The sequence below is a fragment of the Hylobates moloch genome, unplaced genomic scaffold (genome assembly GCF_009828535.3).
Source record: "Hylobates moloch isolate HMO894 unplaced genomic scaffold, HMol_V3 SCAFFOLD_6, whole genome shotgun sequence".
Classification (NCBI taxonomy): Eukaryota; Metazoa; Chordata; class Mammalia; order Primates; family Hylobatidae; genus Hylobates; species Hylobates moloch.
The window spans coordinates 53859647-53882585 of record NW_026652281.1 but is presented as its reverse complement, the minus strand read 5'-3'; the positions used below and the strand labels follow the sequence as shown (position 1 = coordinate 53882585).

Sequence of the window (22939 nt, the reverse complement as noted above, 5' to 3'; positions counted from 1 at the left end):
CATACCTTTGCAGAAAACAAGAGAACAGTAAGAAAAATTAAAGACCCATGGAGGAATATACAATGTTCATAGCTTGGAAGACCAAGCCAAGATCAATTGATATCTTATGAAGGTATCAATTATCTACAAATTCATCTATACATACAATGTAAATTCACTGAAATTCTCAGCAGCCTTCCACCTTTTTTTGAATATGTTGACAGCTAATTTAAAATATCTTCATGACTTTAGGGTAGGGAAAGGTTTATTTAAAAGGGCAGAAGAACCATCATCCATAAAGGAAAGTTGTTTTATAAATCTTTACTACATTGACATTAAAATCTTCTATTTACCAAAGACATCATTAAGAAGGTGAAAAGAGGCTGGGCACGGTGGCTCACGCTTGTAATCCCAGCACTTTGGGAGGCCGAGGTGGGTGGATCACGAGGTCAGGAGGTAGAGACCATCTGGCTAACACGATGAAACCCCGTCTCTACTAAAAACACAAAAAATTAGCCGGGCCTAGTGGTGGGCGCCTGTAGTCCCAGCTACTGGGGAGGCTGAGGCAGGAGAATAGCGTGAACCCGGGAGGCGGAGCTTGCAGTGAGCTGAGATGGTGCCACTGCACTTTAGCCTGGGCAACAGAGCAAGACTGCATCTCCAAAAACAAAAACAAAAAAAGAAAGTGAAAAGGCAAGCCAAGGAATAGAAGATATTTGCAACAAAAAGTCTGTATCCCTCTATCTACCTACCCTTCCATCCATCTTATCAATATTTTTTCATGCAAATCAATAAAGACAAAAGAATCAATAGAAAAAATAGTCAGGAGGCTTAAAGACATTTTATGAAAGAGACTATCCAAATGCTCAATAAATATGTAAAAACAAAAATGTTCCACATCATCAGTAATTATTAGAATGGTGAAAACCACATTTGCACTAGGAAGGATATGATGCAGTGAGAACTCTACAAATTTCTGGTGGAAATGTAAACTAGTAAAACAACTTTGGAAAATAGCTTGGCACAATCTAATGTTGAATATATGCCTACCCTGTGATCCAGCAATTCTACTTCCAGGTATATAAAAACAAACTGCTCACACATACCCCAAGGTTCATGTATATGAATGTTCCCAGCATTATTCATAATAACTAAGAACTAGAACAATTCAAACATTCATCAACAGTGGAGTAGGTAATAAATTGATGTTGTCATACATGGAATACTACACAGTAATAAAAATGTACAGCTTCAGCTATATTCAATTGCATGCATGAATCTCACAAACTGAGCAAAAAAAAGCTGGAATAAGAAGAAAATATGCATTGTTTCATGTATGTAAAGTTTTCAAAAAGAACAAATCTACAATGAAAACACAAAAATAACAATTGTTGGCAAGGATCTGGAGAAATTAGAACACTTGTGCACTGCTAATGATAATGTAAAATAGTACAGCTGCTATGGAAAACAATATGGTAGTTCCTCAAAAAATTAAGCATATAGTCCAGCAATTTTGTTTCTAGGTATATATCCCAAACGACTGAGAGCAAGGACTGAAACAGCTATTTGTACATCCATGTTCATGGCAATATTCTTCATAATAGACCAAAGGTAGAAGCAACCCAAGTTGTACAAGTTGTACATTGATAGATAACTAGATAAACAAATATGGTACATACATACAATGCAATATTGTTTGGCCTTTAAAAGGAAGGAAACCCTGGCAGGTGCTACAACATGGATGTACCTTGAAGATATCATGCTGAAAAAAATATGCCCAGTCACAGAAGGATTAATATTGTATGATTCCACTTATATGGGGTACCTAGAGTGGTCAAATTCACAGTGACGGAAAATAGCATGGTGGTTGCTAGGGGCTGGGAGAAGAGAGGAATGGGAGTTATTGATAACAGGTACAGTTTCAGTTTGAAAAGATGAAAAATTCTCAAGATGGATGGTGGTAGTGATTATACAACAATGTGAATATACTTAATGCTGCTGAACTATACAGTTTAAAATGGTTAAATGGTACATTTTATGTATATGTTACCATAATGTTAGAAGTAAAGACAGTAGTAATCTTATAGGAGAAAGAAGAGGATGGTGTTCAGAAAGAGCACGGTGAGGGTGGGGAACTTCAAGGGTGCTGGCAATATTCTATTCCTGGGCATAGGTTATCAGTGGTGTTTACATGAATGTTTGCCTTATGATACTTTATAAATCTTCACATTTAAGTTTTGTGTCACTACTGTTTGATATACTTCACAATAAAATCTTTAAAAATAACATATATGTGTTACATACATATTCCTAGAAAGAAAAATATCCACATGTCACATGTCATTACAACTTGTATTTTGCAAGCAGTCTGTATTGAAAAGGATGTGGGCTTGTGGCTTTGGAGTCAACTGTCAGCCTTGGACTTGAATCTCAACTTGGCTATGTGTAAAGTGTGTGACACTGAAAATTCTTTCTTTGAAACTATTTTCTCATCTTTATAATTGAGAATATGACAAATGTTTTATAGAATAATTTTCAGGATTAAAAGTTTATGGATAAATATACAGCATATTATCAGATGAATAACAAAAGCTCTAAACATATTAGGTTCTATTTTCTTCCCTTTAGAAAATAAATTTCTTCAGATTTTTTTAATCTGCTATTGTAGCAGGACAAGCCACAGACAAAACCCCTCAGACACCAAGTTAAAGAAGGAAGGGCTTTATTCAGCTGGGAGCTTCGGCAAGATTCATGTCTCCAAAAACCGAGCTCTCCAAGTGAGCAATTCCTGTCCCTCTTAAGGGCTTATACCTCTAAGCAGGTCCACATGAGAGGGTTGTGATCACTGAGCAAGCAGGGGGTACGTGACTGGGGGCTGCATGCACTGGTAATTAGAACGGAACAGAACAGAGCAGGGATTTTCACAATGTTTTTCCATACAATGTCTGTAATCTATAGATAACATAACTGATAGGTCAGGGGTCGATCTTTAGATACCAGGCCCAGGGTGTGGCATCGGGCTGTCTGCCTGTGGCTTTCATTTCTGCCTTTTAGTTTTTACTTCTTCTTTCTTTGGAGGCAGAAATTGGGCATAAGACAATATGAGGGGTGGTCTCCTCCCTTACTATCATTCAATAGTCAAGAATATTCTTGAGTGGAAACCAGCTACAAAGTACTGCCCCAAATTAAGTCATTTGAGGGAAATTATAGTTTATTTTCTTATGTTAATTGATCAAATTAGAAAACAAGCAGAATGGATTTATAACTTTGTTGTGGGGTATAAAATTATATTAAATACTACATATTAAAAGCACAGAATTTTAAAATAATGATTTTCCAGATCGACTGCAAGAACAAACCAGCAATCCCGAGAGGACTCACAGACCCTCCAAAGGAAGCAGACTGCTCCTGCAGGACCCAGGAGACATCCCCAAAACTGTGAGTGCCCCAACTGCAGAAGTAGGAAAAGAAGACCATCCCCTCCCAAACACACACCGCCACTGGAGAAACTGAAGGTCTGCTTGTGGGAGAAGTTTCCGACTTTACCTGGAGCTGAGTCTATTTGGAGAGCCGAGCGAAATACAGGGGTAGAGGAAGCAGCAGAAAGGCCCTGGGAGCTTGCTGAGTCCCCTAGCAGGCCATTCCTGCCTGGCACCACAGGGATCCAACGGGAGAGAAGCAGGGGTTAAAATTATACAGGGAGAAGCAAATCTCTAGCTGAACTTTATAACAGTTTGAACAGGGTAAGAAGTCTCCTGGCCAGAACTTGGGGTAGGGCACAAATCTAGTGTGCATACTCCACAGGTGGGGGAAGAACCAAGCCCTTTTTTTTTCCCACAACTGGCAGGCAGATAGCCTGGGGCAGGTTTTCAAGCCTGTATGACTCTCTGCCTGGAAGAGGTCTGGGGGCTGTTGTCGGGGTCATGATGGGAGTGAGACTGGCCCTTCAGTTTATTTGGGAGCTGGGTGAGGCCTGTGATTGCCAGCTTTCCCCCACTTCCCTGACCACCTGCATGACTTGGCAGAGGCAGCCATAATCTTCCTAGGTATACAACTCCAGTGACCTGGGAATCTCACTTTCATTCCCACAGCAGCCTCGGCAAGACCCACCTAAGAAGAGTCTGAGCTCAGACACGCCTGGCCCTGCCCCCACATGATGGTCCTTCCCTACCCACCCTAGTAGCAGAAAAGGGCATATAATCAGGAGTTCTAGGGCTCCGCCCACTGCTGGTTCCTCCGCATAATACCACAGCTGATGCTCTCTGGAAAGTGCCACCTCCTGGCAGGATGCCGACCAGCACAAAAAGGAGAACATTAAATTACCAAAGCTAAAAACCCTCACGGAGTTCATTGCACCCCCCTGCCACTTCCACCAGAACAGGCACTGGTATCCACAGCTGGGAGACCCATAGACAGTTCACATCACAGGACTCTGTGCAGTCAACCCCCAGTACAGCTGGGTGCTGGGAAGACTCGCTGGGTGGCTAGACTCAGAAGAGAGAAAACAATCACTGCAGTTTGGTTCACAGGAAGCCACATCCATAGGAAAAGGGAGAGAGTACTACATCAAGGGAATACCCTGTGGGACCAAAGAAACTGAACAACATCCTTCAGCCCTAGACCATCTCTCTAACAGAGCCTATCCAAATGAGAAAACCAACTCTGGTAATATGACAAAACAAGGCTGTTCAACAACTCCCAAAAATCACACTAGTTCACCAGCAATGGATCCAAACCAAGAAGAAATCCTTGATTCACCTGAAAAAGAATTCAGGAGATTAGTTATTAAGCTAATCAGGGAGGGACCAAAGAAAGGCAAAGCCCAATGCAAGGAAATTCAAAATAAGATACAAGAAATAAAGTGAGAAATATTCAAGAAAATTGATAGCTTAAAGCCAAAACAATCAAAAAGTCAGGAAAGTTTGGACACATGTTTAGAAGTGCAAAATGCTCTGGAAAGTCTCAGCAATAGAATTAAATAAGTCGAAGAAAGAAATTCTGAGCTCAAAGACAAGGTCTTCAAATTAACCCAATCAAACAAAGACAAAGAAAAAAGAATAAGAAAATATGAACAAAGCCCCCAATAAATCTGGGATTATGTTAAATGACCAAACCTAAGAATAATCAGTGTTCCTGAGGAAGAAGAGAATTCTAAAAGTTTGGAAAACGTATTTGGGGAAATAATCAAGGAAAACTTCCCCGGCCTTGTGAGAAACCTAGATATCCAAATACAAGAAGCACAAAGAACACCCTGGAAATTCATCACCAATAGATCTTCACCTAGGTACACTGTCATCAGGTTATCCAAAGTTAAGAAGAAGGAAAGAATCTTAAGAGCTATGATACGGAAGCACTAGGTAACCTTTAGAGGAAAAACCTATCCAATTAATAGCAGATTTCTCAGCAGAAACCCTGCAAGCTAGAAGGGACTGGGGCCCTATCTTCAGCCTTCTCAAACAAAACAATTATCAGCCAAGAATCTTGTATCCAGCAAAACTAAGCATCATATAGGAAGGAAAGGAGACTCACCTAGCACATAAGGACTCACATAAACTTAGAGTAAATGGGTGAAAAAAGGCATTTCATGCAAATGGACACCAAAAGTGACCAGGGGTAGTTATTCTTATATCAAGCAAAACAAACTTTAAAGCAGCAGGAGTTAAAGCACTTTTTCAGAGAAACAAATGCTGACAGAATTTGCCATTACCAAGCCACCACTACAAGAACTGCTAAAAGGAGCTCTAAATCTTGAAACAAATCCTGGAAACTCATCAAAACAGAACCTCTTTAAAGCTTAAATCACACAGGACCTATAAAACAAAAATACAAGTTAAAAAGCAAAAACAAAATCCAAAGTACACAGGCAACATAGAGCATGAGGAATGCAACGGTACTTCACATTTCAACACTAACATTGAATGTAAATGACGTAAATGCTCCATTTAAAAGACACAGAACCGCAGAATGGATAAGAACTCACCAACCAACTATCTGCTGTCTTTAGGAGACTCACCTAGCACATAAGGACTCACATAAACTTAAAGTAAATGGGTGGAAAAAGGCATTTCAGACAAATGGACGCCAAAAGCAAGCAGGGGTAGCTATTCTTATATCAAACAAAACAAACTTTAAAGCAGCAGCAGTTAAAAGAGACAAAAAGGGACATTATGTAATGGTAAAAGGCCTTGTCCAACAGGAAAATATCACAATCCTAAACATATATGCACCTAACACCATAGCTCCCAAATTTATAAAACAATTACTAATGGACCTAAGAAATGAGATAGACAGCAACACAAAATCAGTGAGGGACTTCAATACTCCACTGACAGCACTAGACAGGTCATCAAGATGGAAAGTCAACAAAGAAACAATATCTTGGAACACATGGACTTAACAGATATATACAGAACATTTCATCCAGCAACCGCAGAATACACATTCTATTCAACAGTACATGGAATTTTCTCCAAGATAGACCATATGATAAGCCATAAAACGAGCCTCAATAAATTTAAGAAAATTGAAATCATATCAAGCACTCTCTTAGACCACAGTGGAATAAAACTGGGAATCAACTCCAAAAGGAAACTTCAAAACCATGCAAATACATGGAAATTAAATAACCTGCTCCTGGATGAGCACTGGGTCAAAAACAAAATCAAGATGGAAATTTTAAAATTCTTCGAACTTAATGACAATAATGACACAACCTATCAAAACCTCTAGGCTACAGCAAAGGCAGTGCTAAGAGGAAAGTTTATGGCCCTAAATGCCTACATCAAAAAGACTGAAAGAGCACAAACTGACACTCTAAGGTCACACCTCAAGGAACTAGAGAAACAAGAACAAACCAAACCCAAACCCAGCAGAAAAAAGGAAATAACCAAGATCAGAGCAGAACTAAATGAAACTGGAACGAAGAAATACAGAAGATAATGAAACAAAAAGCTGGTTCTTTGAAAAGATAAATAAAGTAGATAGACCACTGGCAAGATTAACCAAGAAAAGAAGAGAGAAAATCCAAATAACCTCACTAAGAAACGAAACAGGAGATATTACAACTGACACCACTGAAATACAAAAGATCATTCAAGGCTACTATGAACACCTTTATGCACATAAACTAAGAAACTTAGAAGAGATGGATAAATTCCTGGAAAAATACAACCCTACTAGCTTACATCAGGAAGAATTAGATACTCTGAACAGACTGATAACAAGCAGCAAGATTGAAATCGTAATCTAAAAATTATCAAAAAAAAAAAGTCTAGGACCAGACAGATTCACAGCAGAATTCTATCAGATATTCAAAGAAGAATTGGTACCAATCCTTTTGACACTATTCCACAAGATAGGGGAAGAAGGAACCCTCCCTAATTCATTCTATGAAGCCAGCATCACCCTAATACCAAAACCAGGAAAGGACATAACCAAAAAAGAAATCCTTGATGAACTGATACCCTTGATGAACATGGATGCTAAAATCTTTAACAAAATATTAGCTAACTGAATCCAACAACATATCAAAAAGATAATCCACCATGATCAAGTGGGTTTCATACCAGGGATGCAGGGATGGTTTCACATACACAAGTCAATAAATGTGACACAACAAACAGAATTAAAAACAATAATCATATGATCATCTTAATAGATGCAGAAACAGCATTCAACAAAATCCAGCATCTTTTATGATTAAAACTCTCAGCAAAATCAGCATACAAGGGACATACCTTAATGTAATAAAAGCCATCTATGACAAACCCACAGCCAACATAATACTGAATGGGGAAAAGTAGAAAGCATTCCCTCTGAGAACTGCAACAAGACAAGGATGTCTACTCTTTTTTTTTTTTTTTTTCGAGATGGAGTCTCGCTCTTGTTGCCCATGCTGGAGTGCAATGGCATGATCCTGGCTCACTGCAACCTCCGCCTCCCTGATTCAAGTGATTCTCCTGCCTCAGCCTCCTGAAGGATGCCCACTCTTACCACTCCTCTTCAACGTAGTACTGGAAGTCCTAGCCAGAGCAATCCAGACAAGAGAAAGAAATAAAGGGCATCCAAATTGGTAAAGAGGAGGTCAAACAGTCACATCAGTTTGCTGATGATAGGATTGTTTACCTTGAAAACCCTAAGGACTCCTCCAGAAAGCTCCTTGAGCTGATAAAAGAGTTCAGCAGTTTCTGGATACAAGATTAATGTACACAAATCAGTAGCTCTTCTATACACCAACAGTGACCAAGTGGAGAATCAGATCAAGAACACAACCCCTTTTACAATAGCTGAAAAAACAACAACAACAACAACAACAAAAACACCACTTAGGAATACACCTAACCAGGGAGTTGAAAGACCTCTACAAGGAAAACTACAAAACACTGCTGAAAGAAATAATAGACGACATGAACAAATGGAAACACATCCCATGCTCATAGATGGGTAGAATCAATTTTGTGAAAGTGACTATACTGCCAAAAGAAATCTACAAATTCAATGCAATCTGCATCAAAATACCACCATCATTCTTCACAGAATTAGAACAAACAATTCTAAAATTCATATGGAACCCTAAAAGAGCCTGCATAGCCAAAGCAAGACTAACCAAAAAGAACTAATCTGGAGGCATCATACTACCTGATTACTAGAAGGCCATAGTCATCAAAACAGTGTGGTACTGGTACAAAAATAGGCACATAGACCAACGGAACAGAATAAATAACCCAGAAATAAAGCCAACTGCTTTTCGACAAAGCAAACAAAAATATAAAGTGGGGAAAGGACACCCTTTTCAATAAATGGTGCTGGGATAATTGGCTAGCCACATGTAGGAGAATGAAACTGGATTCTCATCTCTCACCTTATACAAAAATCAACTCAAGATGGATTAAGCACATAAACCTAAGATCTGAGACTATAAAAATTCTAGAAGATAACATTGGAAAAAACCCTTCTGGACATTGGCTTAGGCAAGGATTTCATGATCAAGAACCCAAAAGCAAATGCAATAAGAACAAAGATAAATAGCTGGGACTTAACTAAACTAAAGAGCTTTTGCATGGCAAAAGAAACAGCAAACAGACAACCCACAGAGTGGGAGGAAATCTTCACAATATATACATCTGACAAAGGACTCATATCCAGAATCTACAAAGAACTCAAACAAATCAGCAAGAACAAAACAAACAATCCCATCAAAAAGCGGGCTAAGGACATAAACAGACAATCCTCAAAAGATCTACAAATGGCCAACAAACATATGAGAAAATGCTCAACATCACTAATGATCAGGGAAATACAAATCAAAACCACAATGCGATTCCACCTCACTCCTGCAAGAATGACTATAATCAAAAAATCAAAACACAGTAGATGCTGGCATGGATGCAGTGAACAGGGAACACTTCTACACTGCTGGTGGGAATGTAAACTAGTACAGCTGCTATGGAAAACATTGTGGAGATTCCTTAAAGAAACATTTGATCCAGCAATCCCACTACTGTATATCTACCCAGAGGGAAAAAAATCATTATTCGAAAAAGACACTTGCACACGCATGTTTATAGCAGTACAATTCACAATTGCAAAATCATGGAACCAACCCAAATGCCCATCAATCAACGAGTGGATAAAGAAACTGTAGTATACATATATACATACAATGAAATACTATGCAGCCATAAAAAGGAATGAATTAACAGCATTTGCAGTGACCTGGATGAGATTGGAGACTATTATTCTAAGTGAAGTAACTCAGGAATAGAAAACCAAACATGGTATGTTCTCCCTGATATGTGGGAGCTAAACTATGAGGATGCAAAGGCATAAGAATGATGCAATGGACTTTGGGGACTTGGGGGGAAGAGTGAGGGGGGGTGAGGGATACAAGACTACAAATATGGTGCAGTGCATACTGCTCAGGTGATGCGTGCACCAAAATCTCACAAATCACCACTAAAGAACTTACTCATGTAACCAAATACACCTGTACCCCAACAACTTATGGAAAAATAAAAATAAAATAAAATAAATAAAAATCTTACAGGAAACATTGTCAAAAAAATAAAAGTGCAAAAGGACAATAAAGCCAGGAAACAACAATTAGCTACTTTTTAAGAAAAACTATTTATTAGAATAATGAAAGCAAAAATTTACCTTTTAACAACTACTTCTACTTAACATTTTTAAAGATTCTCTTTGTATCCAAAAGACAATATGAAGTCTTCAATTTTCTACATACCATTTACAGAGGTTTTACTGGGTATCATACAAATGCTTCCAGTTTTATCCAAATCTACTGTTAAATTACCCATGTAATTATCCCAGTAGAATTCCTGATACCTTTTTACTGTTAATTTCATTAACACTTTACTGGAAAGAGTCTAGATGTATTTAAACGTAGGTCTCAGAGTTTTTATTATGACAATTAAAGGGAACATTTCCATATTATTTTGGGGGGTATATAATTACTAAGTTAAAGCATAACTGAAAATTATTTACCACTAACAATATAGATAAAAAATAAATGGCCATTAGATTCACTTCAAGGCATATTTTTTGATGATTTCAATGACAACATCTTTTTATACATATTTCCATCAAAATGAAGCTGATAATTCAGTTACATATTCTACCTGAAATGAGGCCATGAAATGATAGCTCTTTCTAGTCTTTGACCACAGGAGAATAGTTGCTAAAAGTTATGCACTGATGTACAGCAAAATGGTTGGGGGCGGGGACACCGATGAGGACACGATAATCAAATGTTTTGAGATTAATATGAGCATAGAATATCACATGTAAATGCAGAATTCCAAATATATATCTTTTAACCTTTATCATTATATTATTATTTACTTTCTAATCTATTACATAGTATTTTTACCGTTCTCCATCAAATATAGTCAGTTAAGAATTGCAGATGCAATATAATTTTTAGTAGTTCAGCAAATTCTCAGTGTACAATGTTCATTCCTCCCATTCCCTTTCTATTAAATTCCTGTATTGCTACTGATCTTTCAACTGTTTTCAAATCAACACAAGTAGTTATTGAGGGCTTTCTCTATGCAAGTACACACCTAGAGTAAATTGGCTTGATACTTTCCTACCAAGAATCCCCAGGAGAACATTGGCTATATACAACATTGTAGAAATATCAAAGTTTGCTCAATTTTATTTAGCTACCATTAAGTGGGCCACAGATAAACTTCCTATTAATTTCTTGTTGTAACCTCCCATCCTCCAACATTTCCTTAAAGTAGTGTTTCAATATGAATTTAAGGTTAATATGGATTAGTAATCAGAATATTTTATGAAATTTATTATATATAATTTAATAGTATTTTGGCAAAACAGAGATTGACAAGGAATGTGAATTAAGGTATGACTACTTCCTTAAGGGTATAAATTGTCATTTCTATCTCCTTTTTGATGTTCCAGAGTCTATTTAGTCTAAATATTTATTTGTATTTTTTCCAAGGGACAGAGAAATAACTTGAAGAAAAAATAAGAAAACATGACATATTTTATTTAGCTTACGCTGTAATCAGAATAGCCTATGAAGGAAAACATTTAATTCAGGTAATAAACTTCATAAGGGACATTGTCAAGTCCTGCTATTTTGAAGAATGTTTCTGTCTTTTTCAATCTTAAAATGTGAAAAAATAAATTGAGGCCATGGAAGAATTTTAGAGCTTCATAATCAAACTGTCTTATAGTGTAAAAAATCTCGACAAAAAGAGTCAAACTCTGTAAAATATTTGAAGAGATTTATTCTGAGCCAAATATAAGTGACTATGGCCCATGACACAGCCCTCAGGAGGTCCTGGGAACATGTGCCCAAGGTGGTTGGGGTGCAGCTTGTTTTTATATATTTTAGGGAGGCATGAGACATCAATCGAATACATGTGAGAAATACATTGGTCCAGAAAGGTGGGGCAATTCGAAGTGGGGCATGGAGGCAGGCTTTCACGCTATAGGTAAATTTAAACATTTTCTGGTTGACAATTGGTTGAGTTTGTCTAAAGACCTGGGATTAATAGAAAGGAAATGTTCACATTAAGATAAAAAATTGTGGGGACCAAGGTTCTTTTGATGTCTCATAGTGGCTGACCTTAGAGACAATGGATGACAAATGTTTCCTGTTCAGACCTTTAAGAGGTGCTAGGCTCTCAGTTAATCTCTTCAGGATTGGGAGGGCCTGGAAGAAAAAGATCTAGCTATGTTAATAGAGATTCTTTACAGATGCAAATTTTCCCCCACAAAGGACGGCTTTGCAGGACCTTTTCAAAATACAGCAAACATGTTTGGGGGTAAAATATTTTTATTTTCTTCTTTGTCATGTAATGTTAAGCTGAGTGAGATTGGAAAGTAAATCACGATATATAGGGCTAAATAAAACCCATCTGATGAAAATTTATGGTTTGTAGGCCATGATTCCCCAGATCCGTTAGATAGGAATTTGGGCAAAATAAAAAAATCAGAGCTTAGTCCTCAAAAATATGATTTGTAAGTTTTTTTATGAAAAGATTATGCCTTACAATTTTTTGTACACTCTGTCTTTTCCTATACTAGGGTCATATATGTAGACTTACTAAATAGATGATTTGGTACAATATCATTGACCTTGTATTTAAGGTTCACTTAGTTGCATTAAAGAGATCAAATCTCACCTCAGACAATTTTATTAGGGTGTTTTAATACTATTGTCAAGTTGGTGTTCGTTGTATTTGATATTGCTTATTTAGAGAAATACGGTTTGGGTATGTTTGTTACAACTGAACTTTCATTATAATGGTATTTGCTAGGATGAGATTTAAATAGCAGGTGAAAACTAGTAAGAGAAAAGAATTGTCCAACTCACTTTAACTCAGTGCTTCTCAAACCTTAATATGCACATGAATCACTTGAGTATCTGGTTGGGAAGCAGATTTTCATTCAGTAGGTCTTGGGTGGGGCCCAAGATTCAGCCTTTCCAATGGAAGAAGCTCTGAGGGGCAAGGTCTTAGAAAACCCACATAATTTATCATTGCACCATGCTTAATTCTATTTCCTCTGCTTGATGAGCACCAATGTACTTATTCAATGTTTTAAAAATTAATAAGATGAACCTTCAGTTAGAAAACAATATATAAATCATTTGGTCTTAGGTATTAGCTTCCAGTTGTGCAAAAAGCAAAACTACAAGTTACTGCAGGAGTTACACATATATTTTACTATTTCACTGAAATCATCCTTAAAACATGAACTACAGCCGGGCGCGGTGGCTCACGCCTGTAATCCCAGCACTTTGGGAGGCCGAGGCGGGCAGATCACGAGGTCAGGAGATCGAGACCATCCTGGCTAACACAGTGAAACCCCGTCTCTACTAAAAATAGAAAAAAAAAAAAATTAGCCGGGCGTGGTCGAGGGTGCCTGTAGTCCCAGCTACTCGGGAGGCTAAGGCAGGAGAATGGCGTGAACCCGGGAGGCGGAGCTCGCAGTGAGCCGAGATCGCACCACTGGACTCCAGCCTGGGCGACAGAGCGAGACTCCGTATTAAAAAAAAAAAAAAAAAATGAACTACATATTCATTTGAAAATTTCGTTTTGTCATGGGACTCCAGACAAAAACACACATCAAATTTAAGGTTTAACTTGATTTCTTTAGTGATGTACCAATTTTTTTTTTTGAGACGGAGTCTTGCTCTGTTGCCCAGGCTGGAGTACAATGGTGTGATCTTGGCTCACTGCAACCTCCACCTCCCGGGTTCAAGAGATTCTCCTGCCTCAGCCTCCTGAGTAGCTGGGACTGCAGGTGTGCACCACCGTACCCAGCTAATTTTTGTATTTTCAGTAGAGACAGGGTTTCACCACGTTGGCCAGTATGGTCTCAATCTCCTGACCTCGTGATCCATCAGCCTCGGCCTCCCAAAGTGCTGGGATTACAGGCGTGAGCCACTGCGCCCAGCTGTGATGTACCAAATTTAAAAAAAATAAACATACAACAATGTTGAATCCTTAGAGAGCTCGAAAGAAAAAGAAAGACAAAGAACCACACAGGTAACTTGAAGTAGAGAATTTCTTTTCGCTAAAAAAAATAGATTACAATACAGTCCTTCCATTAAAATGCATCTACAGACATTTCCTTATGAATGAAATCCTTCTGAGTGGTAAAACTCAAGCTAACACACATGTTAAAAGTGGTTTTTCCCCAACTGATAAAACTTTGACAGAGGTAAATTCCATCCTCAAGCCTTTCATGTAGTGCAGGAGAAAAGGTTTTTAGAATAAAGGAGAGTAAATAAGCATAAGAAAAAAATCAAATAAAAAATAGAGATGAATACAAATTTTTATGAAAGAAAAACAATGCCAAATCTGGTTCTTTTTCAAGAAATTCAAGGTGTATAAAATGAAATAAACAACATTTTATTTAAGTTTGGAGGAAATGTAATATTTAAAAATCACATCTTAAAGACAAACGAGATGGAATTTTGCTGTGTTAAAATGTTTATGGATGGGTCTAGTTTTGACAATTTAGCCTGTCGGATGTGACTTTCACAGTCTGTTGGCAGTTTGCAGGCAAGCCATCACACCTGTGACTCTGTGGTTGATTAATGAGTCTTTCAGCTCATTGCTACCATCTGAAGAAGGGCTATGGCCTTTCTGAGCTTCACTGGTTTATTCCCCTTAACTGCAGTCCTGCCACGGTACTTCCATAAGAAAATCACACCTGGTTAAAGCTAATGAAAACCTCAATATGTCATTTTCTGGACAAGTCAAAAAGCATGTAAAACTAGACAAAAGACGTATTCAGGTAACATGAATGTAGTTTTGTCATAACCTGCCAATCCAAAGAGTAACATTTAAAAAAAAAAAAAGCTTTCCTCAATGACATTTCGTAGTATCAACTTTAAGAATGCTAATTCTGAATTATGTGCCATAAGAGGACTTCTGTAACGCCAGCTCTTTTGCTATACACAGTATCTATCTTCATCAGAACTAGGAAGGTCTTAGTTCATAATGAGATCGTCATTTAGTTTTTATTATCTATAAATGTTTAATCCAACTGTGGCATTTTAAAGTCTTGTTTCAAATTCCTCGCCTTCAGTTGGCCGGTATTCTTACAGCATTTTCTTGAGTGCAAGGCAGCACTGCAACTGCTTTTTCCCCAATCCTGCTCTACACACTGAAAAGTCTTTTAAAACATAAGCACGAATTCCCTCTCCAACCTCTTGAAAGTGCAAACTACAGAATAAGGTGGGAAGGGAGAGACAGGAAACTGAAAGAGAGGATAAACCAAAGGTCTGTGGCTAAAACAGTCTAGTATAGGGCAAAGTGGTGGGAAATTAAGGAAACATGGAAGACAGTAATCTCTTGCCCTGAAGGCCTTTATACTACATCTTCATTTCTGAAGCACTATGGATTTCCAAAACATCAATAATATTCAAATAAATACTAAAATTCATTTTAAAGATAAATAACTGTTTTTCTTTACTTTGGATTTGGGGCAATATTCCCTTTCTCTAGCTACATATATGGGGCAAAGTTTAGCTATATTTAAGTGGCAGAAAGAATCACAAAACTCTAAGTACTATGAATAAATGGGTAACAAAGAAACAAAAGTTTCCATTCCAGCAATTTCCATTTTCTGACCCATGAAACACAACTTTGTATCACTGAACCCGTTATCAGCAGACATTTCCCTGAGCTGGAAGGGTACTTGCATAATATTCTGGTGCAGTTATTCACCACCAGGTTTCCATTCATCTGAAATTATTATGTTTACACATTTTACCAAAACTATTAAAAGAAATATTTTTCTTTATTCTATCATGGCATAAACTAAGGATAATTCTTCATTATGATCACAATCATTGCTATTTTTCTAGTTTTCTATTCCATGCCTATACTAAGAATCATGAAATGAAAACTATTTAGCAATTTACTAATCAATTTGTAATTCGATGATGTTTTATGGAAGGACTGATTTTGGCTGATAAAAACATTGATTCTTTTAAGACTTACCTGAATAATGTCAATAATGACTAAGCATTCACAAAGTGTTCAATCATTGGAACAAATTTTCAAATTGTGATATAAATGATTTCAATCCTGGCTGCAAATTTTAATCACATTGGAAAATTTTTTAAAGTAACTACAATTGTTGCCCCACCCCAGAGATTCTGATTTAATTGGTTGGTAAGAGGCCTGGGCATTTTAAAAAATCTCTTCCCAAAATATTCTCATGTGCAACTAGGGCTAAGTACCATAGGTTTATATAATAATCCTCATGTTTATTGTGCTGACCTAAAATAATAAAATACTCAGTCCTACCAGCCAAAAGTGATTTCTCAAATTAAGTTGAAAAATGAAATGATCAGTGTTTGTAATTCTTAGACTTATTACTATGGTTTATAAGAAAGTATGCTGAGGCCATGTGCAGTGGCTCACGCCTGTAATCCTAATACTTGGGGAGGCCAAGATGGGATGATTGCTTCAGGTCAGGAGTTCAAGACCAGCCTGGTCAACTTAGTGAGACCTCCATCTCTTAAAAAAAATAAAAATAATTAAATAAAAGAAAGAAAGTGTGCTGGATCATGAGGCAGAGACCCTGGGCTTGAATTATTGCTCAACTACCTATTAGCTGTCTGACTTCAGTAAGTCCCTCAAAACAAATGTTTTCTAAACCATGAAATGGGAAAATTAAGATTTCTTCCAGCTTTAAAACCATGTTCTCAAGTAATTTCCAAGAATGCAGAATGCAGTTCTTAAATACTAATCAGAGTACTTATTTGATTCCATATACTAACGGTGGGATTTAAACTAGGGTGAGCAAATGTGTGTCACTTAAGCTACCACCATTCTCTTTTCTTGTCTGTGGCAGACATTGCTAATTGATTACAGCGCTACAGAAAAATCACTATTCTCCTGGAGTTTACACTCAATATAAAACTATTTTCTGTTTGGGAGTTAAGTGCTCATTAGCCCTTCTATTTTAAGAGATGATGTAATGGAGTAGTTAGCAGGAGACTAAAAATGTCCAGAGAATAAAAAATTCTTAGGACAGTTCAGGAGCAAGGACATCGTGACTCATGACATGTGAATTAGGTCCTAAAGGCAGGCATAGCCCCACACAGGGATGGTCTATTCCTAATAACCAAACTTACTGTCATAACCTGGCTTCTGATGGCAATTCACCGAGAGGGAAAGAATTACCAGATCTACTTGAAGTTGTATTTTTCCTGTAAATTAGTAAAACAGAACTCTAATTTTCTAACAGTCTTCTACAAGTTTGGTTAGTGTTATCAGAGGTGTTTGAACCAGAGCAACTCCATCTTGAATAGGGTCTGAGTAAAATAAGGCTGAGACCTGTTGGGCTGCATTCCCAGTAAGTTAGGCATTCTAAGTCACAGGATGAGATAGGAGGTTGGCACAAGATACAGGTCATCGAGACCTTGCTGATAAAACAGGTTGTAGTAAAGAAGCCAGCCAAGATTCACCAAAACCAAGATGGTGATGAAAGTAATCTCTGGTCATCCTCACTGCTCATGCATTAGCATGCTAAAAGACACTCCCACCAGTGCTGTGACAGTTGATAAATGCCGTGGCAGTGTACAGAAGTTACCCTATATGGTCTGAAAAAGTTCAGTACTGGAAATTGCCCACCCCTTTCCCAGAAAACTTATAAATAATCTACCCCTTGTTTAGGATATAATCTAGAAATAACCATGAAAATGGGGAACCAGCAGCCCTCAGAGGCTGCTCTTCCTATGGACTAGCCATTCTTTTATTCCTTTACTTTCTTAATAAACTTGCTTTCACTTTACTCTGTGGACTCACCCTGAATTCTTTCCTATGCAAGATCCAAGAATCCTCTCTTGGGGTCTGGATCCGGATCCCTTTCCAGTAACAGTGTGAATCAATATTGCTGTGTAAAATGAATTGCTAGGCTTTCAAAGCTGTAGAGCAGAGACTAGGGTGGAAATCCTAACAAAATCATGTCCTTCCCAAGAGGTTAACAGGTTTTCTAGCAATGAGACATTCAGCGTAGAAAACACTTGCAAATATAATTAAAATAACTCAATAGTTTCCACCTAATATTTTGTTACATAAAATGAAGTTTTTTTAAAGTGCTAAAACCTTTTCATTTTTGCAGGTTTTTTCATATTTAAAAATAATAAAATGTACCTAAATGTTATAATGATAAAGAGAATCACTGCTTTTTGAGGGCAGGGCTCCCATTTCGTGCAGTCCTAGATGCCATCTCTCATGATAAATCCTGTACCAAAAGACAGATTAGTCACACCATCTGCTGCCTCCAGGGAGATAAATTGCACATTTCAAAGTATGGCAACATTCCATTATAGCATAATGAAGAAAATGAAAAACATATTAGCAAACTGAACACTTTGGGGAAATTTCATTTTCAAATTGTGTGCTGTTTTGCTTTTAAAGAAGTAAAATTATTAAATAAAATGTGTGAGAGGAAGCAAATATTCTTCCTTGTAGCAAAATTACGGATGCTTTTACTTTGTGAAAAATAATATTATTTCCAACGAATGCATTAAAATCACACATATAATCCACATTTTCAGAGTTGTTATGAACAACCATCTCTATGTACATACTCTTGCTGAAATCAAATTTTAGTCCTAAAATCATTGTTAGATTACAGGCTAAAAGAGGAAAATGAACAATTAACTGTTCTTGTTTCTTCCCCAGAAACCCTTAGGGTCTATAAATTTAATCTGAGTCCATCTCAGACCTGCCAGTTCAGAGCAACAAACATAAACACACGGACTTGGAAGCATCACTCCATTTCTCAGGCAATCCTACTGCTTTCAGGAAATTCTTGCTGTTCAGAGACAAACTTACACACACTGAAGAACAGAGTGTGCAGAACAGGCTGCAAGAACACTGACATTAAGAGCAAGACAAATCAGGTGCACCTCTCTTCCTTGACCAAGGCCAGTATTAAGCTAGCACATCTTGTCTGAAGAGCCATCAATCACGCACCAAGAGTGCCCTCATGAAGGTACATCCTATCCAAGCTGTATAAATATAAGGCAAATAAAATTTTAGTGACAGTCTACAAGGCCATTTGATCTATGAACTACATAGGTCCTGCAATTGCTTACACATACCTGAAAACCTCCAGGGTCAGATGAGGCCAAGGATTGGAAAGAAAGAATCTGTAACTCTTTCAATATTCTCCACGGATAGGCCTAAATAGAACAAGTGCCCCTTCTACTCGAGTACTACCACCCCTTACTCAGTTTGGCATCTGACTTTGTCCTAAGTAGGCTAACACTCATTCACTGTGCCTTTAGGTTGCAAATTGAACTGATTTAAAAGTGAAAAATGTAGTGAAGAAACCATCACTCTAGCCAATAACCTGGATGCAACATACTTTATCTCATGTGGTGTTACTACTTAGTTGAACCCTTTGTCTAGACTACCTCTCACCTTGGCTACCTGGCTGACTCATAGCTCAGGTATCCCCATCTCCAGATGTACGTTCTGACTCCCTCTACATTCAGCTTATCTTCCCCTCCTCTGTGATCTTCTACTGTACTTATATGGTAACTTGCATGAACCTCTATTATAGCTATACCCACTGATTTTTTAGTCTATCTCCTCCACTAGATTCTGAGTTCCTTGACAGCAGGGATTGTGTCTGGCTGATTTCTTTATTTGCTATGTCTAGTGAATGTTTGATGGATGGAAGAATGAACAAACAGTCACAGATTTATCTATTTACTCAAAGTCTTGCTGGACTGAATAATGGGCTGGAAGTATTCTTATAATCAACACAGTGTATTTTGTGGGTTATATAATACTTTTGTCTGCTAGCAAATATATTCTCTGTATAATAAAATAACAAGAGTCTGGATTGTTCTTTATACAAAGCTATCTATTTCCTAACTATCTTCGAGCCATTTACAGCTCTGACTTGCTGAAATGAACCGGTAGGTGTTCATTACTGATTCTGGGCTGAATCAGATGAATACACAAAGCAAAGACATCATGCTGATGAGAAGAGCCTTCTGGGCAAGTTAGACAGGTAAACAACAAAGCCTTAATCAGTTAACTGACTTGTTTCCAAATCTGGCCAGCCCAGACCAGTTTTCTTTTTTTTTTTTTTAATCTGAGGACTCTGGCTATTATTAGGTTTAATTCATTAACCTGGAATAATCAATTATTTGAAAATAAGAGATCCGCAAGCTTCTAGGTCAATAGCTAAATCGCATTATCTCTTTGTGGGTTTAGACATCTTTAATTGAATGGAAAACTAGCATATTCTATTTTTCTCTGTTATGTTTCTAAATCACAGGATTTATCCTGTCTTTTTCTCTTAAAACTCCGGAATGAGGACAATGTTAAGGTTTAAATGAGAAATAAAGAACAGGACTGATTTGTTACCGTGGGTGGGTGGGATTATAAGGTGAGGCAGAGCAAGAGGTTAGCAACTTTTACTTTATACAACATCCGCATTGTTTAACTTCTAATGAGCATGTATGTGATTTAACATTGCTTTTTAGAGTTTTTAATAAATGGGACCAGGTGTGGTAGTTTACGCCTGTAATCCCAGTGCTTAGGGAGGCTGAGACAGGAGGATTGCTTGAGGCCAGATGCAAGATCCCATCTGTACAAAAAAATTTTTTTAAAAAAACTAACCAGGCATGGTGGCTCGTGCCTGTAGTTCCAGCTACTCAGGAGGAGGCTGAGGCGGGAGGATCACTTTAGCCCAGGAATTCGAGGCTGCAGTGAGCTGTGATCAAGCTACTACTCTCCAACCAGGGTGACAGAGCAAGATTTATCTCTAAAAAAAAAAAATTCAATAAATGAATTAACAAGGCCTCTTTCTCTTGGTGACTCTTTCTTTACCTCAGAAAGTTCTATAAGCAAAAGAAAGTCACTTCAAAACAATAAATTTAGACTGAGAGCCAAAAGCGTGAACAGAACAGACCCATGCTTTCACCACTGTGCTTTACAGTACAAGTGACAAGCAGGAAGAGCCCGAGATCCTTGCTCTCCAGGAGCTATCAGTCTATTTAGGGAGACAAATACCGAAAAGCATTAGTGAACCTCACAAGGTAGCGCATGCTGGACATCAACATATATAATGTAGTGTATAAATGCCCCGAGAATTGGGAAAACAGAAGGTTTTTGAGAGCTACATAACTGGAGAGGGGCTTGGGATGGAGGGCCTGAGTGGGTCTTGGACAGGCAGAGTAGGGGGTGATGACAGTCAGTGCAAGCAGAGGAGATGAAACTGGGCAACGCTGTAGAAGTCATTAACACGGAGCTCTCATTTGTGATATCAGGAAATGCTTCTTTTTTTTTTTTTTTTGAGACGGAGTCTTGCTGTGTCGCCCAGGCTGAAGTGCAGTGGCACGATCTTGGCTCACTGTAAGCTCTGCCTCCCGGGTTTACGCCATTCTCCTGCCTCAGCCTCCCGAGTAGCTGGGACTACAGGCGCCCGCCACCTCGCCTGGCTAATTTTTTGTATTTTTTAGTAGAGACAGGGTTTCACCGTATTAGCCAGGATGGTCTCGATCTCCTGACCTCGTGATCCGCCCGCCTCAGCCTCCCAAAGTGCTGGGATTACAGGCGTAAGCCACCGCGCCCGGCCATTTTTTGTATTTTTAGTAGAGACGGGGTTTCACTGTGTTAGCCAAGATGGTCTCAATCTCCTGACCTCGTGATCCGCCTGCCTTGGCCTCCCAAAGTGCTGGGATTAATGGTCATTCTCCAACTCTGGTTGTGTCAGTTTTCTCATCTGTCACCTCTGTTCTATTTCTCATCTCTCAATATATCGGAGTTAAAAAGAAATTATTTAGTCAGATAGTGAGGGTAATGAAGTCCTTGGTAAAGTTTTCCTTTTAACGAAAAGCAGCCCCCAAATCATTTTCTTTTCTAACAAAGAGCAACCTGTAAAATTGAGCTGCAGACATAGGCAAACGAGATGCTTGCACGAGTGGGTGCCGGGAGTTGTGCCAATAGGGAAGGGGCTACCGGGGACTAGGCACGTTAAAAATGGCTGCTCCATCTTCCCATCTCTTTGCCCAAACTACGTGTACAGTAAGAGAAGACAACATGGCACGGCCAGGCAAAGATGCCATTTGCATAATAAGATTAGGGTGGGTGGCTATGTAAAAGTCACACCTGCTCCAACCAGTCTGTGGGCCCTATGTAAATCGGGCCCTCAAGCCTGTCTGTAAAGCCGGTGCACTCCATGCATGGATGTGCATGGGCCAAAAGTCCCATTTGGGTACTCCCGCTCTCTCTCCCAAGAGAAAGAGCTATTCTCCTTTCTCTTTCTTTTGCCTATTAAACCTCCGCTCCTAAACCCACTTCTTGTGTTCGCGTCCTCAATTCCCTTGGCGTGAGACGGCAAACCCCGAGTATTTACCCCAGACAACAATGCCACTTCACTAGAACCTTAATCCTGGCCATGAAATGATAAATAATACCAGTCTCTGAAAGCAGATGCCTGCATCAAATTTAATTCTTGATGCTGGAGATTCCATGTCTAGGTTCTGATTTCTATGTAAATCCAAATCCACAGCTGGACACAGGTCCTGTTGCACAGTAGATTATTGAAAAAATGCCAAGTACTAGTCCTTTGTGGCCACACCTTCCTGAAACTGCCTTTGCAAAGCCATAACTGAGAAAATTATTACAGTGAAAGAGATCGGACCTAACTAACACCATCTTGCTTCTAACCTCCAAGCTGTCCTTGTTCAATCCTAGATGTAGGCTGAGCTAACTTTGGGAGGAACTTAGTTTATAGATTAGCTTTGAAACAAAGATGATAACAGGACTTTCCCAAAACAAACCCCCTTCCTGCCTGCAGACTAGACTGCCTTTGCAGGACTAACAAATTAGCTAGAAGATGAGAAATTATGTTTTAGGAGTCACGCAGCTGGAGGCTGCGTTTCTAAACTTCTCCAAATTGCTCCTGGGGATAAAATCAC

General features: G+C 38.4%; 1 protein-coding gene and 1 long non-coding RNA gene across 2 annotated transcripts in view; one reads left to right on the top strand and one right to left on the bottom strand.

Moving 5' to 3' along the window:
• LOC116471000 (uncharacterized) overlaps positions 1-3533 on the top strand; it is a 248955-nt gene extending 245422 nt beyond the window's left edge. Inside the window, exon 6 of the long non-coding RNA XR_009214087.1 lies at positions 3320-3533. This is a non-coding gene — a long non-coding RNA (uncharacterized LOC116471000). The remainder of the gene's footprint in view (positions 1-3319) is intronic.
• The window catches only part of KIAA0825 (KIAA0825 ortholog), a 481693-nt gene that overhangs the window by 206352 nt on the left and 252402 nt on the right, over positions 1-22939 (bottom strand). The window lies entirely within an intron of this gene.